Source organism: Gorilla gorilla, chromosome 6 (genome assembly GCF_029281585.2).
Source record: "Gorilla gorilla gorilla isolate KB3781 chromosome 6, NHGRI_mGorGor1-v2.1_pri, whole genome shotgun sequence".
NCBI lineage: Eukaryota > Metazoa > Chordata > Mammalia > Primates > Hominidae > Gorilla > Gorilla gorilla.
In genome coordinates this window covers 127,440,806-127,452,500 of record NC_073230.2, presented here as the reverse complement: position 1 = coordinate 127,452,500, position 11,695 = coordinate 127,440,806, and the positions used below count along the sequence as shown (strand labels likewise).

At 33.6% G+C, this 11,695-nt stretch overlaps 1 long non-coding RNA gene across 3 annotated transcripts in view; it reads right to left on the bottom strand.

The window, feature by feature from the left end:
• LOC129534717 (uncharacterized) overlaps positions 1 to 10,784 on the bottom strand; it is a 30,068-nt gene extending 19,284 nt beyond the window's left edge. Inside the window, exons 1-4 of one of the 3 annotated variants that reach the window (XR_008681403.2) lie at positions 10,643 to 10,784; positions 4,302 to 4,392; positions 3,311 to 3,418; positions 2,201 to 2,270 (exon numbers count right to left, since the gene is read on the bottom strand). This is a non-coding gene — a long non-coding RNA (uncharacterized lncRNA). Of the gene's footprint in view, positions 1 to 2,200; positions 2,271 to 3,310; positions 3,419 to 4,301; positions 5,443 to 10,642 lie in introns of those variants that run through there. The other 2 variants (XR_010134752.1, XR_010134753.1) reach the window with 2 other exon arrangements.
• Positions 10,785 to 11,695: the final 911 nt, after the last annotated feature.

Below are 11,695 nucleotides of genomic sequence, written 5' to 3'. Positions count from 1 at the left end.
AACAGTAAAGGAGTAATGATTTTACATGTAAAAATTATGTTCATATAAGAATAATGGCAGAAATGAAGCACAAGGTGAAATGTTTTAATTTTTGGTGTTGTTGATGTTAAAAGACTTGCTTATTAACACTCAGCAGCATGAAGCAGTTTTAACAGATGGGTGAAAAATCTCTGTCAACAGTGTTATAACCTTGCCATTATCTGAAATGCAGCCAATAAAAATGCACTTCGTTTGTGTGGCTGAAAGTCTGTCAGTTTATTCCTGTTCTTGAACAAAAGCTCTGTAAATGACATTTTGGCATTTGTATTTTACATCAAATATGGCCATAGAGAAATAAACCTTTGATGAACTACTTCCATATGTATCTCATTAAAAATTCATAAAAGATTTTATTTTCCAAATAAAAAGCAAAATGCTATTTTCCAGAATCAAATCAAAAATCATAGCAGTAAAACGAATTTTCTCCAATTATAATTATTATGTTCATACTAAATACATAGCAAATTATCTATCCTCCCATATGCTCCCACAAAGTTTAACAAAATATTAGAGAAGCATCAGAAATTAGGACCTAAGGAGATTATTATTGCATCATGCACCCGAAAATATAGCCAAACATAACCTATAAACATTTCTCTCATTGTATGACATCTATAAATAAATTAAAAAAATTTAAAGAAACAAAAATGGCATATAAATAGTAGTATTCCAGTGTCTCAATTTAAGGAGTGGAAGATGTCTGAAGTATCAATTAACTTATTCAATCCAGTTCCTAATCCTAAAGAGAAGAATACATCAGAAGCGTGTGTGTTATACCTTGTTCTTCTTTCCCTGTCACTTGTTACAAGGAAAGCTTGGCTTGACTCCACTGCTTTATCCACAAAGCCCAGGTTCTATCACCAGGGCTGTGTGAAGTAATCTCTCAGCAAACGGCTTTGCTGCTTCGGGGCCATCCCCCCAAGCACAGGACACATGAAAATATGAGGCACTCTTGTCCTATGGTTTAGCTTCTGTAGTGCTCTCATTTACCCTCCTCCTCTGAGTCTTGCTCTCTCCTCAGAGTCCTATCAATCGGCTCATCCAGCTCATCCAGCCCACCCTTCGGTAACCCACAATGAGTTCAGGCTTTTAGCAAGAGCCTGGAGAGATAATGTCATCTAATATTTTATCTGGGGCCAGCAAATACTAAGAAACTAGAAAAAGTTTGAATTGTGGCAAAGGTAACATATTGAAAACAAAAACAATTTATTATCCCGATATTACACTCTGCTATGTATGACTATCAAATACGTAATGGATAATCAGGTCACCCAAAAAAATTCGGGCTGGGCCTTCAAAAGTACATAATATCTGCATAAGACTAGTAATAGAAGGTGTTATTCCATGCATCAGGAATCTAAAAGAAACAAAAGGAAATGAAAACAAGGGCAGTGAGAATAATGACTCCACCGTAGTTTTTATTCTATTAGAAGGAAAGCAGAGCTAAGAGTGGAAGTGTCTGAAAGTAGATATGGAAGGGTTAAATCATTCATTTCCTTATAAGTAAACTAGAGAAGATTTTACTTGATACAAGAAGAAAAAGAAAACATATGACTCCCCCCACAACAGAGGAAAATTAAAATGTTTTAGGAAGATTTGAAAAATAAAAATACCATGTAGAATGAATGTGTGAAGTAGAGAGAAGACATAAGGAGACTTCTTATGCATTCTTGTTTAATCTTTACTCTGTGTGAGAATACTCTTCTTAAAGTATTATACCCTCTTCTCATATTGTCTCAGAAAGGGAGTTCATATTGTAACCCATTGCCATGCTTATATATTTATGCTGAAGCTTTCCATATACAATTTCCTACATTGTGAAATAAATTACCTGTTTTACAAATAATAATTCCTCTTTCAGAACTCAAATTACAATGTTCTAAAACTTTGTAAACCATACAACTAATTTAATAAATCAGAAGTGAAAGATATATTCATTCTTTCTTGTATATAAAATATATATCTCATTTTTTACACTGAAATTCAAATTCCCTTTACCAGTTATTTTCCTAGATCCAAACTCACCATCTGTTCTGCGATACTAGGGCTAGGACTTGGCAAACCATACTCTTGCTTTGCCATCTAGCTCCCTATTAGATTCTGACAACAAGGAATATTTAAAAAGAGACCAAAAGGCTGGAAGAATTAAAAACATACATACCCCTTGCTATTTCATTTCAAATCCTTTTTGCTTCCTGTTCCTGTTGTTGCTTCAGGAAAGCTTCTTCGCCCTGGAAATAGTTCCAGTGGCAGCATTTGATACTGGTTTGCAGTTTTTCTAATACTCCTAAAATAAGGCTCATGACATTCCCTCAGAGACCCCAGCTAAACCCAGCCAGTATCTCTTCCTCAGATACATGAATTTCATAGATGGAGAGACTCATTCATGCTTCTAAGTTTTTAAACTCTTCCTTTTGTCACTAAGCCCTAAGGTTGTCGAATACTTCTTGCTGTTATTACCTATGTGTTACTTTGGTGGTTGCTTTAGCCTTTTTTATTTTTTCAAGCTGTAGTTAACAATTCTTTATGTTAAATTCTTTCTGTTAAAATAACTGATGTGGTATATATCTCCTTATTGGACCACCCTGGCTGAAAAAGATATTGGTACCAGGAGGGAGGACTCAAAAATAGAACCCTTCAAAGATGGAAGTTTGAAATTGGTTTGGTTATGTCTCTAGTAGAGAACACAGTACTGAGCTCCTTACAAGTGGCAAATGGATGGAGCTAATCCACAACATGTAGTGCCATCATGATTAATCACATTACTGCCTCTGTTTTATGTTGATGAATCAAGTTCCTTGGGGCACCAAGCGACTGCTTCTCTCAACTGTTAACTGTAGTCAGGATGACTCCAAGGGGTGCACTGGGTTATTTACAGAAACAAAACAACAAGCTCAGCCCTGTCACAGCTCAAATTAGAGTCAGATAACTGTAGAGATTCTACAACAGTCCTAAAATAAACCCTTATTCTTTATAGCTACAGGCCTGGTCTTAATTAAAATCAGACATAAATTTTAATTGAGTGGGTTGCAAAAGTATAACAGAAGTCAAATTTGCAGCCTCATCAATTCTCTCACGTAAACGTTAGGATATTGCTTGGGAAAGAATGGGATCCTCATAATTGAAAAGATTTCATTGGATTGGATACAAATGAAGCTGAGAAACTTCAACCCCAAGTCACCCTGAACCTCCCTTGCCAGTGGAAGTAGTCTCCTCTTTTGTTTCGGAGACCAGTCTTTCCCTACTGGAAGATCCTATACTATAACCTCACCTTGGGGCTCACAAATGGATGCTTATTCTCAAGGTCTTCTTGTTGTTATTCTGTCCGCAATGAGAATCATACCCCAGCATGATCCAGAAAGACAAATACCAAGTCTGACTAGGGTAGAAATAGATCATATATCAAAATAATTGCAAGAGTTTTGTACATTTATGTTGGCAGAAATCTGGAATGTAATTTAGGGTTACATCTATGTGTAATTAGAACTAACCCCAAAACTTAATTCTGTAATTTATAATAAATTCTACAAATACTATATATCATTTATAGTATATACCAATAAATGGTACCAGTGACTTGTGTAGTGCTGAGTTCTTTCATATATTATCTCATTTAATTTGCCCCTACCCTTAGTAAGACTATTATCCTCATTTTATAGATAAGGCTAGAGGGATTCAACTAACTAAATTCAGACTGTTAAAAAAAAGTGCAGAATATGAATATCCTTTGGCAGGTGTTATTTATATTTTTAAAATATAGTACTCTTCTTGATTTAAGAAAATGCTTTATTTTCTGGTATGAAAAATCATGTTAATAATCTTGCCTTAGTTCAGAATCCTTCATTCTTATATTCAAGATACACAATTTATAGACATTTTAGCAAAGGTAAGACAGAAATCGATACTTTAGCATTTTCTTTTTTAAATAAAATGTTCCCTGTTTTCTTTTATAATTTTGTTAACTTTTATGTTTTTACCTTAATTTTATGTTTTTACCTTATCCCATCTCATCTTACAATGAATTCTCCCCAAAATGTCATGTTGTATTGACTAGGTGTCACTACCTGAAAACCTTGATGTTTGTTGAGTTCATCCCTGGTCATTTCTAACGCACTGTTGGGTATTAGGCAGAATTGAGCAGACTCTACAATGGAGAGGCATGTGTGTACACCACCAGGCCACAAGGCAGAAGTATTGTCTCTATTTCCTCCCTTCCTCTAAAAATATTCAGTATTTCATAGACAAGAAAACAGTACATGCACCTGATTGAGCCTGCGCATTGGAGTCTGGCTGATTTGAAGCTGAGTGAATCGAGGCCCATCACTGGAACACTCTGGGCTTCATCTTCCTCATCTGTGAAAAAAGAACAATAATGTTTGCTCCTGGAATTACTGTGAGGACTTTATGGGATTAAAGCAAAGCCTTTAGTTAACATGGTGCTGCCTGATACATGCACCCAGTGTTATTAATAGGTGTGATGGTTAATATTGAGTGTCAACTTGATTGGATTGAAGGATGCAAAATATTGTTCCTGGGTGTGTCTATGAGGGTGTTGCCAAAGGAGATTAACATTTGAGTCAGTGGACTAGGAGAGGCAGACCCACCTTCAATCTGGGTGGGCACCATCTAATCAGCTGCCAGTGTGGCTAGAATAAAGCAGGCAGAAGAATGTGGAAGGACTTGAATTTCTGAGTCTTCAGGCTTTTACCTTTCTCCCATGCTGGATGCTTCCTGCCCTCAAACATCGGACTCCAGGTTCTTCAGCTTTTGGATTCTTGGACTTACACCAGTGGTTTGCCAGGAGCTTCCAAGCCTTCAGCCACAAACTGAAGGCTGCACTGTTGGCTTCCCTACTTTTGAGTTTTTTGGAGTTGGACTGGCTTTCCTGCTCCTCACCTTGCAGGTGGTCTATTGTGGGACTTCACCTTGTGATTGTGTGAGTCAGCACTCCTTTATAAACTCCCCTTCATATACACATCTATCCTATTACTTCTGCACCTTTAGAAAACCCTGACTAATACAATAGGTTATGCCCTGGAATTAAAATGAGTACTCCGTCTACTATATAGTAACAAAATGACTTTGTGTGTCTGTGAGCTGTGTGTGTCTGTATAAGAGAGAGAGAAAAACAGAATCTGAGAGAAGAAAAGGACAAAACAAGGGGAAGGGAAGAAAATTTGTGTTTATGGAAAGATGTTTTAGGAAAAGAGGATTAACATGAGTTTTCTGTTAAAGTAAAATATTTAACTTTAGTTACAGAATGCCATAATAACATCAAGTCTCTGATGACACAGGAAAAATAAAGAACAAATTTAAGGCAATTATTACATAATTATGTTTCAAATTTTTTGCTATGAGTAAGCAAGGAATTTATAATCTGAAATAGAAAATTAATGTATTAAATTGTTACCTTCAAGTTTATTCTGCCTAAATAATTAGAGCTAAATAAAACATTTGAATCTTAAAAATTGCATAGATTACTCACATTTAATTTACTGAAAATTTGGGTCAATTCAAAAATATTCTGTAATTAAGTGTTTACAGAAAATATTTCTGTTCTGGCATGTTTAAGGAAATGTGTAGTAAACACAAATGGCCAAGGTTGCATAACAGACATTATATGAATTAATTTTTTATTAGAAATATTCAATGTTTATTTTAAACCATAAAATGTAGTTCAATCATCTCTCTACACATTTGCAGATGCTTTCTTATTAAACTAGGAAACTCAATATGCTGGTGAGCCTGCTGATGGAGGTTAGGAGTAGTCCTGGCAAAGTTGCCTTGGCCTCTTTCCCGGAGGCACTTTTGGAAGGAGATGACTTTTGCCTCCCACGTTTGCTGTCCAATCCACCATCAGGCATCGGTACAGCAGATGGGTGCTGCCACGTACCTGCAGTCAGTGCTACCTCCACTTCTTCATGAACTTAGTTACCTGTTCTACTTCCTTGTAACTCCTTCTCATAAATATTTATTGATGCCCTGATATGTGCAAGAGAGAACCAAGGTGAGCATAGATACAAATCCTTACCCTGAGAGCTTTACTCACCTTTTACATCCCAGTCTTGTTTCTGACATTTTCCTGGTCAAGTTACTTCATGTCTGGCACAGATTGGATTCCTTTGTACATATTACTCTCACTTCTATATTATATTTTTATGCTATATGCGCTTTTTTATGGCATATAGGAGGCAAAAGTCATCTCCTTCTAAAAGTGCCACCAGGAAAGAGGTCAAGGCAACTGTACTAACCTCCATCAGGTTGTTCTGTTTTATCAGCTGTCCCAAATCTCCATGCTTAATTACACTTTCAGAACTTACTTCTTCATAACTTATATACAGCTTATTATGGAATAGGGGTTTCTTAGTCATTCCAATCAAACTGACGAACTTTTTGTTTGTATGTTTTAACACACATCTGCCCTGTTGACCCTAAGAGTGCCTGATTCTATAAGTCCATATGGTGTCCTGGTTTTATGTTTTCTGTCCAGGTTTGTTAATATGTCTGACTCTGATTACTTAATCGCTGAGTCCAAAGTTACCTCTGTGTCATGAGAATACAGTTGTCTCTCAGTATCCATGAGAGATTCGTTCCAGAACCCCTGCAGATACCAACATTTCTGGATGCTCAAGTCCCTTTTATAAAATGGTGTCGTGCTTGCATACGACCTATACACATCCTCCTGAATACTTCAGATCATCACTAGGTTACTTATAACTGCTAATGCAATGCCCAACATTGCTTCATCACATGAATTCAATGTCATACTCAGCACACAGCAAATTCAAGTTCTGTTTTTTGGAATTTTGTAAAATTTTTTTCCAAAATATTTTTGATCAGCAATTGGCAGAATCCATGGATGTGGCAATCTCAGATATAAAGAGCGGACTGTATGTCCTTTTCTTGAATTTTGAGAGTCAAATGTCCTGATGTGATTTAGGGAATAATTTAGCATATTTTGGTTTTGGCACTGAAAGGTAGGAGACGGGGTGGAGAGGAGGACACGATGTGCAAACGATAGCAAAATAAAGTTCTGATATTTAGCTAGGGAATGTAATTGATGTAGCCTGACTAGGCATATTCAATATATATATAACACTTCATAGGTCAACAGTTGGTGGATATGCTCTGCCTATGCTCTAAAGATAGAATCACAGAGCTCTGTAGCTACTTCCTTAAGGGCTGCCTCAGCTACAGCATTGGCAGAAGTCACGTCCTTCCCAGGGCAGCTTACATGGAGTGACTAAATGAAGCAGGGATATAAAGGCCTGGCCATCCCAACCAAACCAGGACTCTGGGATGAGAAATTTCACTTTTGAGCTTCCCACTAAGTTGATTGAGGTTTGCTGAGCCTGCACAACTCTTGAACTTCTTTCTCTGCACAATCCTGCTTCCTCCTCTTCCCTTCACAGGTTTTGGTTCATAATAAACATCTTTCAACACGTGCCTTCAAAGAATCTAACTTGTGATGAATGAAGCAAACAGGAGTATATATGCAGACCAAAAAAAAAAGAAACAACAGAATATGTGAAATCTTCATCTTGTAATGTTAAACTTCCAGTTCTGTTTAGACATCAGTGTTGTTAGCACATAGTTCGTTAGAATATAGATTATGAAGATCTCGGTCTCGTCAAGTAACCGTGCTTACAAGAGCTGGAACCAATAAACAATTATAATACAATAAGCCATAAACATCTGGCCTATTAAAACTTTATAAATTAAATTTCTGTTGCAAAAAATGGATAAACTATAGATTCAGTGGATTCCCCTTTTTCTGCTTAAATCTGATGAAAGCCAGCATTTGTTTTTTTCTCATGTAAGATGAGAAACTTTGTCTAAAGTGAAGTAGTCACAACATCTACATCTACCTGTCTTTCAGAATCCCCTTTCTTCTCTTTCAGGTGAAGCAGTGCTCCTCCTAGCCAAGAATCATGCATCAGAACCCTTCTTTCTTCTACATCCTCTGGGACTTCATTCTATCAATTTGCTCTTCTTTTTTTTGTCTTCAACCTCCATCTTTTTGTGATGATAATTAAGTACTCACATGTACACACATTCAAAAACACAGAAATAAGGTGCTTTTGTTTTGTGGAGACACTTTTTCCTTTTCCAATTCTAACAGGCATGCATGTTTGAACTGCTTTATTTCAAAAGAATAAAACAAGATTTTCAAATATAACTAAGCATATTAAAAAAGCATAAAATAATACTTTTAATAAAATTCATATCATATTTAGGTACAATAAACAATATTTGCTAAATATGCTAATTTATTTTTCAACTCATTTTTCTATTTTATGTCTGTAATTTAACTATTGTTGGTACTCTAGCACATATATGCATTTTATATATATTTTATTAATAGTGGTGCACAATTGAAATTTTGGTAACTATTGAATTAAAGAAAATTGGTTTCATATAATATCTTCCTGCAATATTTGAATACACATAAAAATCCTTACCAAAAGGTAAGACATAAATCTATGTACCTCTATTTTTAATCCAAAGTCATTTTATAAGTTGAGAAAGTAATTGAAAACGTATTTTTCCTGTAAAGAAATGCACTAAGCATTTTTTGATATAAAATTTAATGAGTCCATTGCTAAGCAAATATTACCATTGGGGGTGAAGGACATATGAGTTCTATCTGTATTATTTCTTATAACTGCTTATGTATCTATAATATCTCAAAATAAAAAGTTAAAATTAATGAGTCAAAAGTTATCAGGGTTGAATTTTTGATTCCTACAGGTTGCATGAATAATATTATCAGATAATATACACAAGATCAGAGTTGCACGATAATATTAACTTTATCTAAATGTTCATGAATAGTTTCAGATATATCTTTTGAAACTGACTATTTTAATGTACATGTATTGTAATACAAAGGTAGATTAAAAGTTATTCTAAAAATTGAGTGTACAGAGTAGAAAGTTCAAAATCTCTCTCACCAAGCCTTATTCATAACTACAGTCCTTTTCTCAGAAAAAGCCATTGTTACTCATTATATTTGTTTTATTCAGTAGGAATGTTTTCAACATATTTTTAGGTCACTACAATAAAGATTAATATGTTTAACAGCTATATCACATTTAACATCTGCTTGAATTGGATGTGCCATAAATCACTTAACCATTTTTCTATTAATAAAATTACATTAATATCCAATAGTTTATTATTACAGTAAAAGATGCAATTAAACATTTCTACATATCTCTTTGTCTAAATGTAAATATATTTCCATAGGAAATCAAACTGTTGAATTTTGAATATTTATGTTTAAGTTCTGAGGGCTCTCAAATTGTCCTCCACAACATATTAATAGATCTTTATGAAAGTATAATTTTCCCCACATACTGTTAAATGTAATATTAACAAATGAAGAGTGATAACATGGTGGGCAAACTATTAGATATTTTGGTTATTTTAATTTCATTTTACTAATTACTAAAGGTATTTGGCATTGTTCATATGCTCATAGGTCATTTGAGTTACTTCTTCTGTGAATTGCTTGTGCAATTCCTCTACTTAATAATCTATTGTCTTGCTTGTGGTAGTTCTTTTTACTATGTACATTAATCATTTTATAATGATATGTTTCAAACATTTCTCTTAGTTTTTTCCTGTACATTGTTAAAATATTTAGAGATGACCTGAAAACATTTGTTTCAAGCTCTCTGAATTTTATTTTTTATTGTTTAAAAAATAACATAAATCATAACTGTGTTTTAATTCAGTTATTTATTGTCTGTATTTGTGTAAATTTTTACTCAGAAATTTAATGAATGCAGTTTTTTGTAGTGAAAGAAAATTATAGTTTTATTTTTGTTTTTCAGTTGGATGAGCAAATTGGTTCATTATTATTTTGTGAATAGTGAATCATATTTCAATGATTTTAAATGTCAAATTTATACACACTAAAGTCTGCTATCATCATAGGTCTATAATTATCTGGCTATGCTTTCACTAAAAATACCTTTTAGTCACTATATCTTTAAAATGTGTTTTTACATCTTATAAGCAACAATACTCATATTTGTTGAATTTTCTAGGTATAAAATCACATAGCAGCAATTTTATCTATTACTAAGCAATATTAAATCTGTTACTTTGTTATTGTTACTTCAAGTACCCATAGAACCATTCTGTTTTTTATTTTTAGTACTCTATTCAATAAATTACATGAAATATTCAGCAATTTCTCATATAATAGGCTTTGTATTGGATGATTTTTGCCTGACTGTAGACTAATGTAAGTATTCTGAAGATGTTTAAGATGAGCTAGGTTATGATGTTTGGTAAGTTAGATGTATTAAATGCATTTTCAGTTCAAAATATTTTCAGCTTACAATGAGTTTATCAGAATGCAATCCACTCATAAGTAAAGGAGCATTTGCATTTCTTTTTATTGCTAACTTGAATGGAAATATTGATAGTATTTCATCTTTAAGAATTGTTTTGTGGACCTCATGAAATATTTAAGGATGAAGCTCAAACTCTCTAGTAATCAGGTAAATACAAATTAGGAACAAATCATACTATTGCACATCTATTGACATTTAGTGACACTTAATGAAATCAGTGAAAAATCAATACTAACTGGTTAGTATATTGTAGAGAACCAGAGAGTTTCATACACAAATGTGGGAAGTGTTCATTAGTCCAGCAGTTTTGGAAAGCAATTTATCGATATCTAGAAGAACTGAGGAAAGACATGGTCCTTTGATTATTATGTTATTAGTGTAGCGAATTCTATAAATATACATGGTTTTACATTGGTTCATAATTTCTGAAAACAATTGTTCATGAATGTCATCAATGCTAAATGAAATGGAAACAATAGGTAACAAATGGGAAAAGTGCGCTATATTTAGACAAGGAAATATATAATGTACTATATTTACACAAGGAAGTATAACATATTATATTTACATAAGAAATTGTAATGAACTATATGGTCATTTTAGAAGTTACATGTTTTACCATAGATTCATTGCAAAAATGTGACTTAAAAGTATCAAGTTGAAGAATGATATAGCATAATGACAGTTACATTAAGTCTTAAAATAATTCAAAAGGCCCATAATAAAATTTGTGTTAAAACCCAGCATAGGAGAGTAACAAGCATAGAGGCAGAGGATACACTCCAAGTTTGGGATAATAGCTTTCTCTAATGAAAGATGCCTCACAGGGTGGGAAATAGTAGGTTCATAGGTTAAGGGCTTTAAACTGGAATTCATCTTTGAACATTTTGATCTGAAGGAAATATCTTAAGGTTAGCTATTATGAATGTTGGAAACAGATATTTTCTCTAATTGTTGGTGCTGGAAATTTTTCATTAAAATTGTATTTTACTTTGCTTTTAGAACAGGAAACAAAATATTACTTATGGAGAGGATATTTCTTTTTAGGTTTAACTTTTCTTATGTTTAACAAAATTTTTTTAAGACATACAGGAAGAGAGAGACACAAGGCAATATGTTGAGGTATCATCAGACAGATATAATACAATATATTTTTTAACTGCAAAAATTAAATTATTAAATTAAAATTAAATCATTAAAGCAACTATGGCAGTGTATGACAGCCTATTTTAAGACTGATTTAAGCGATAGTCATTGGCATGGAGTAAAGGGTGGAAGATGGAAAAAAA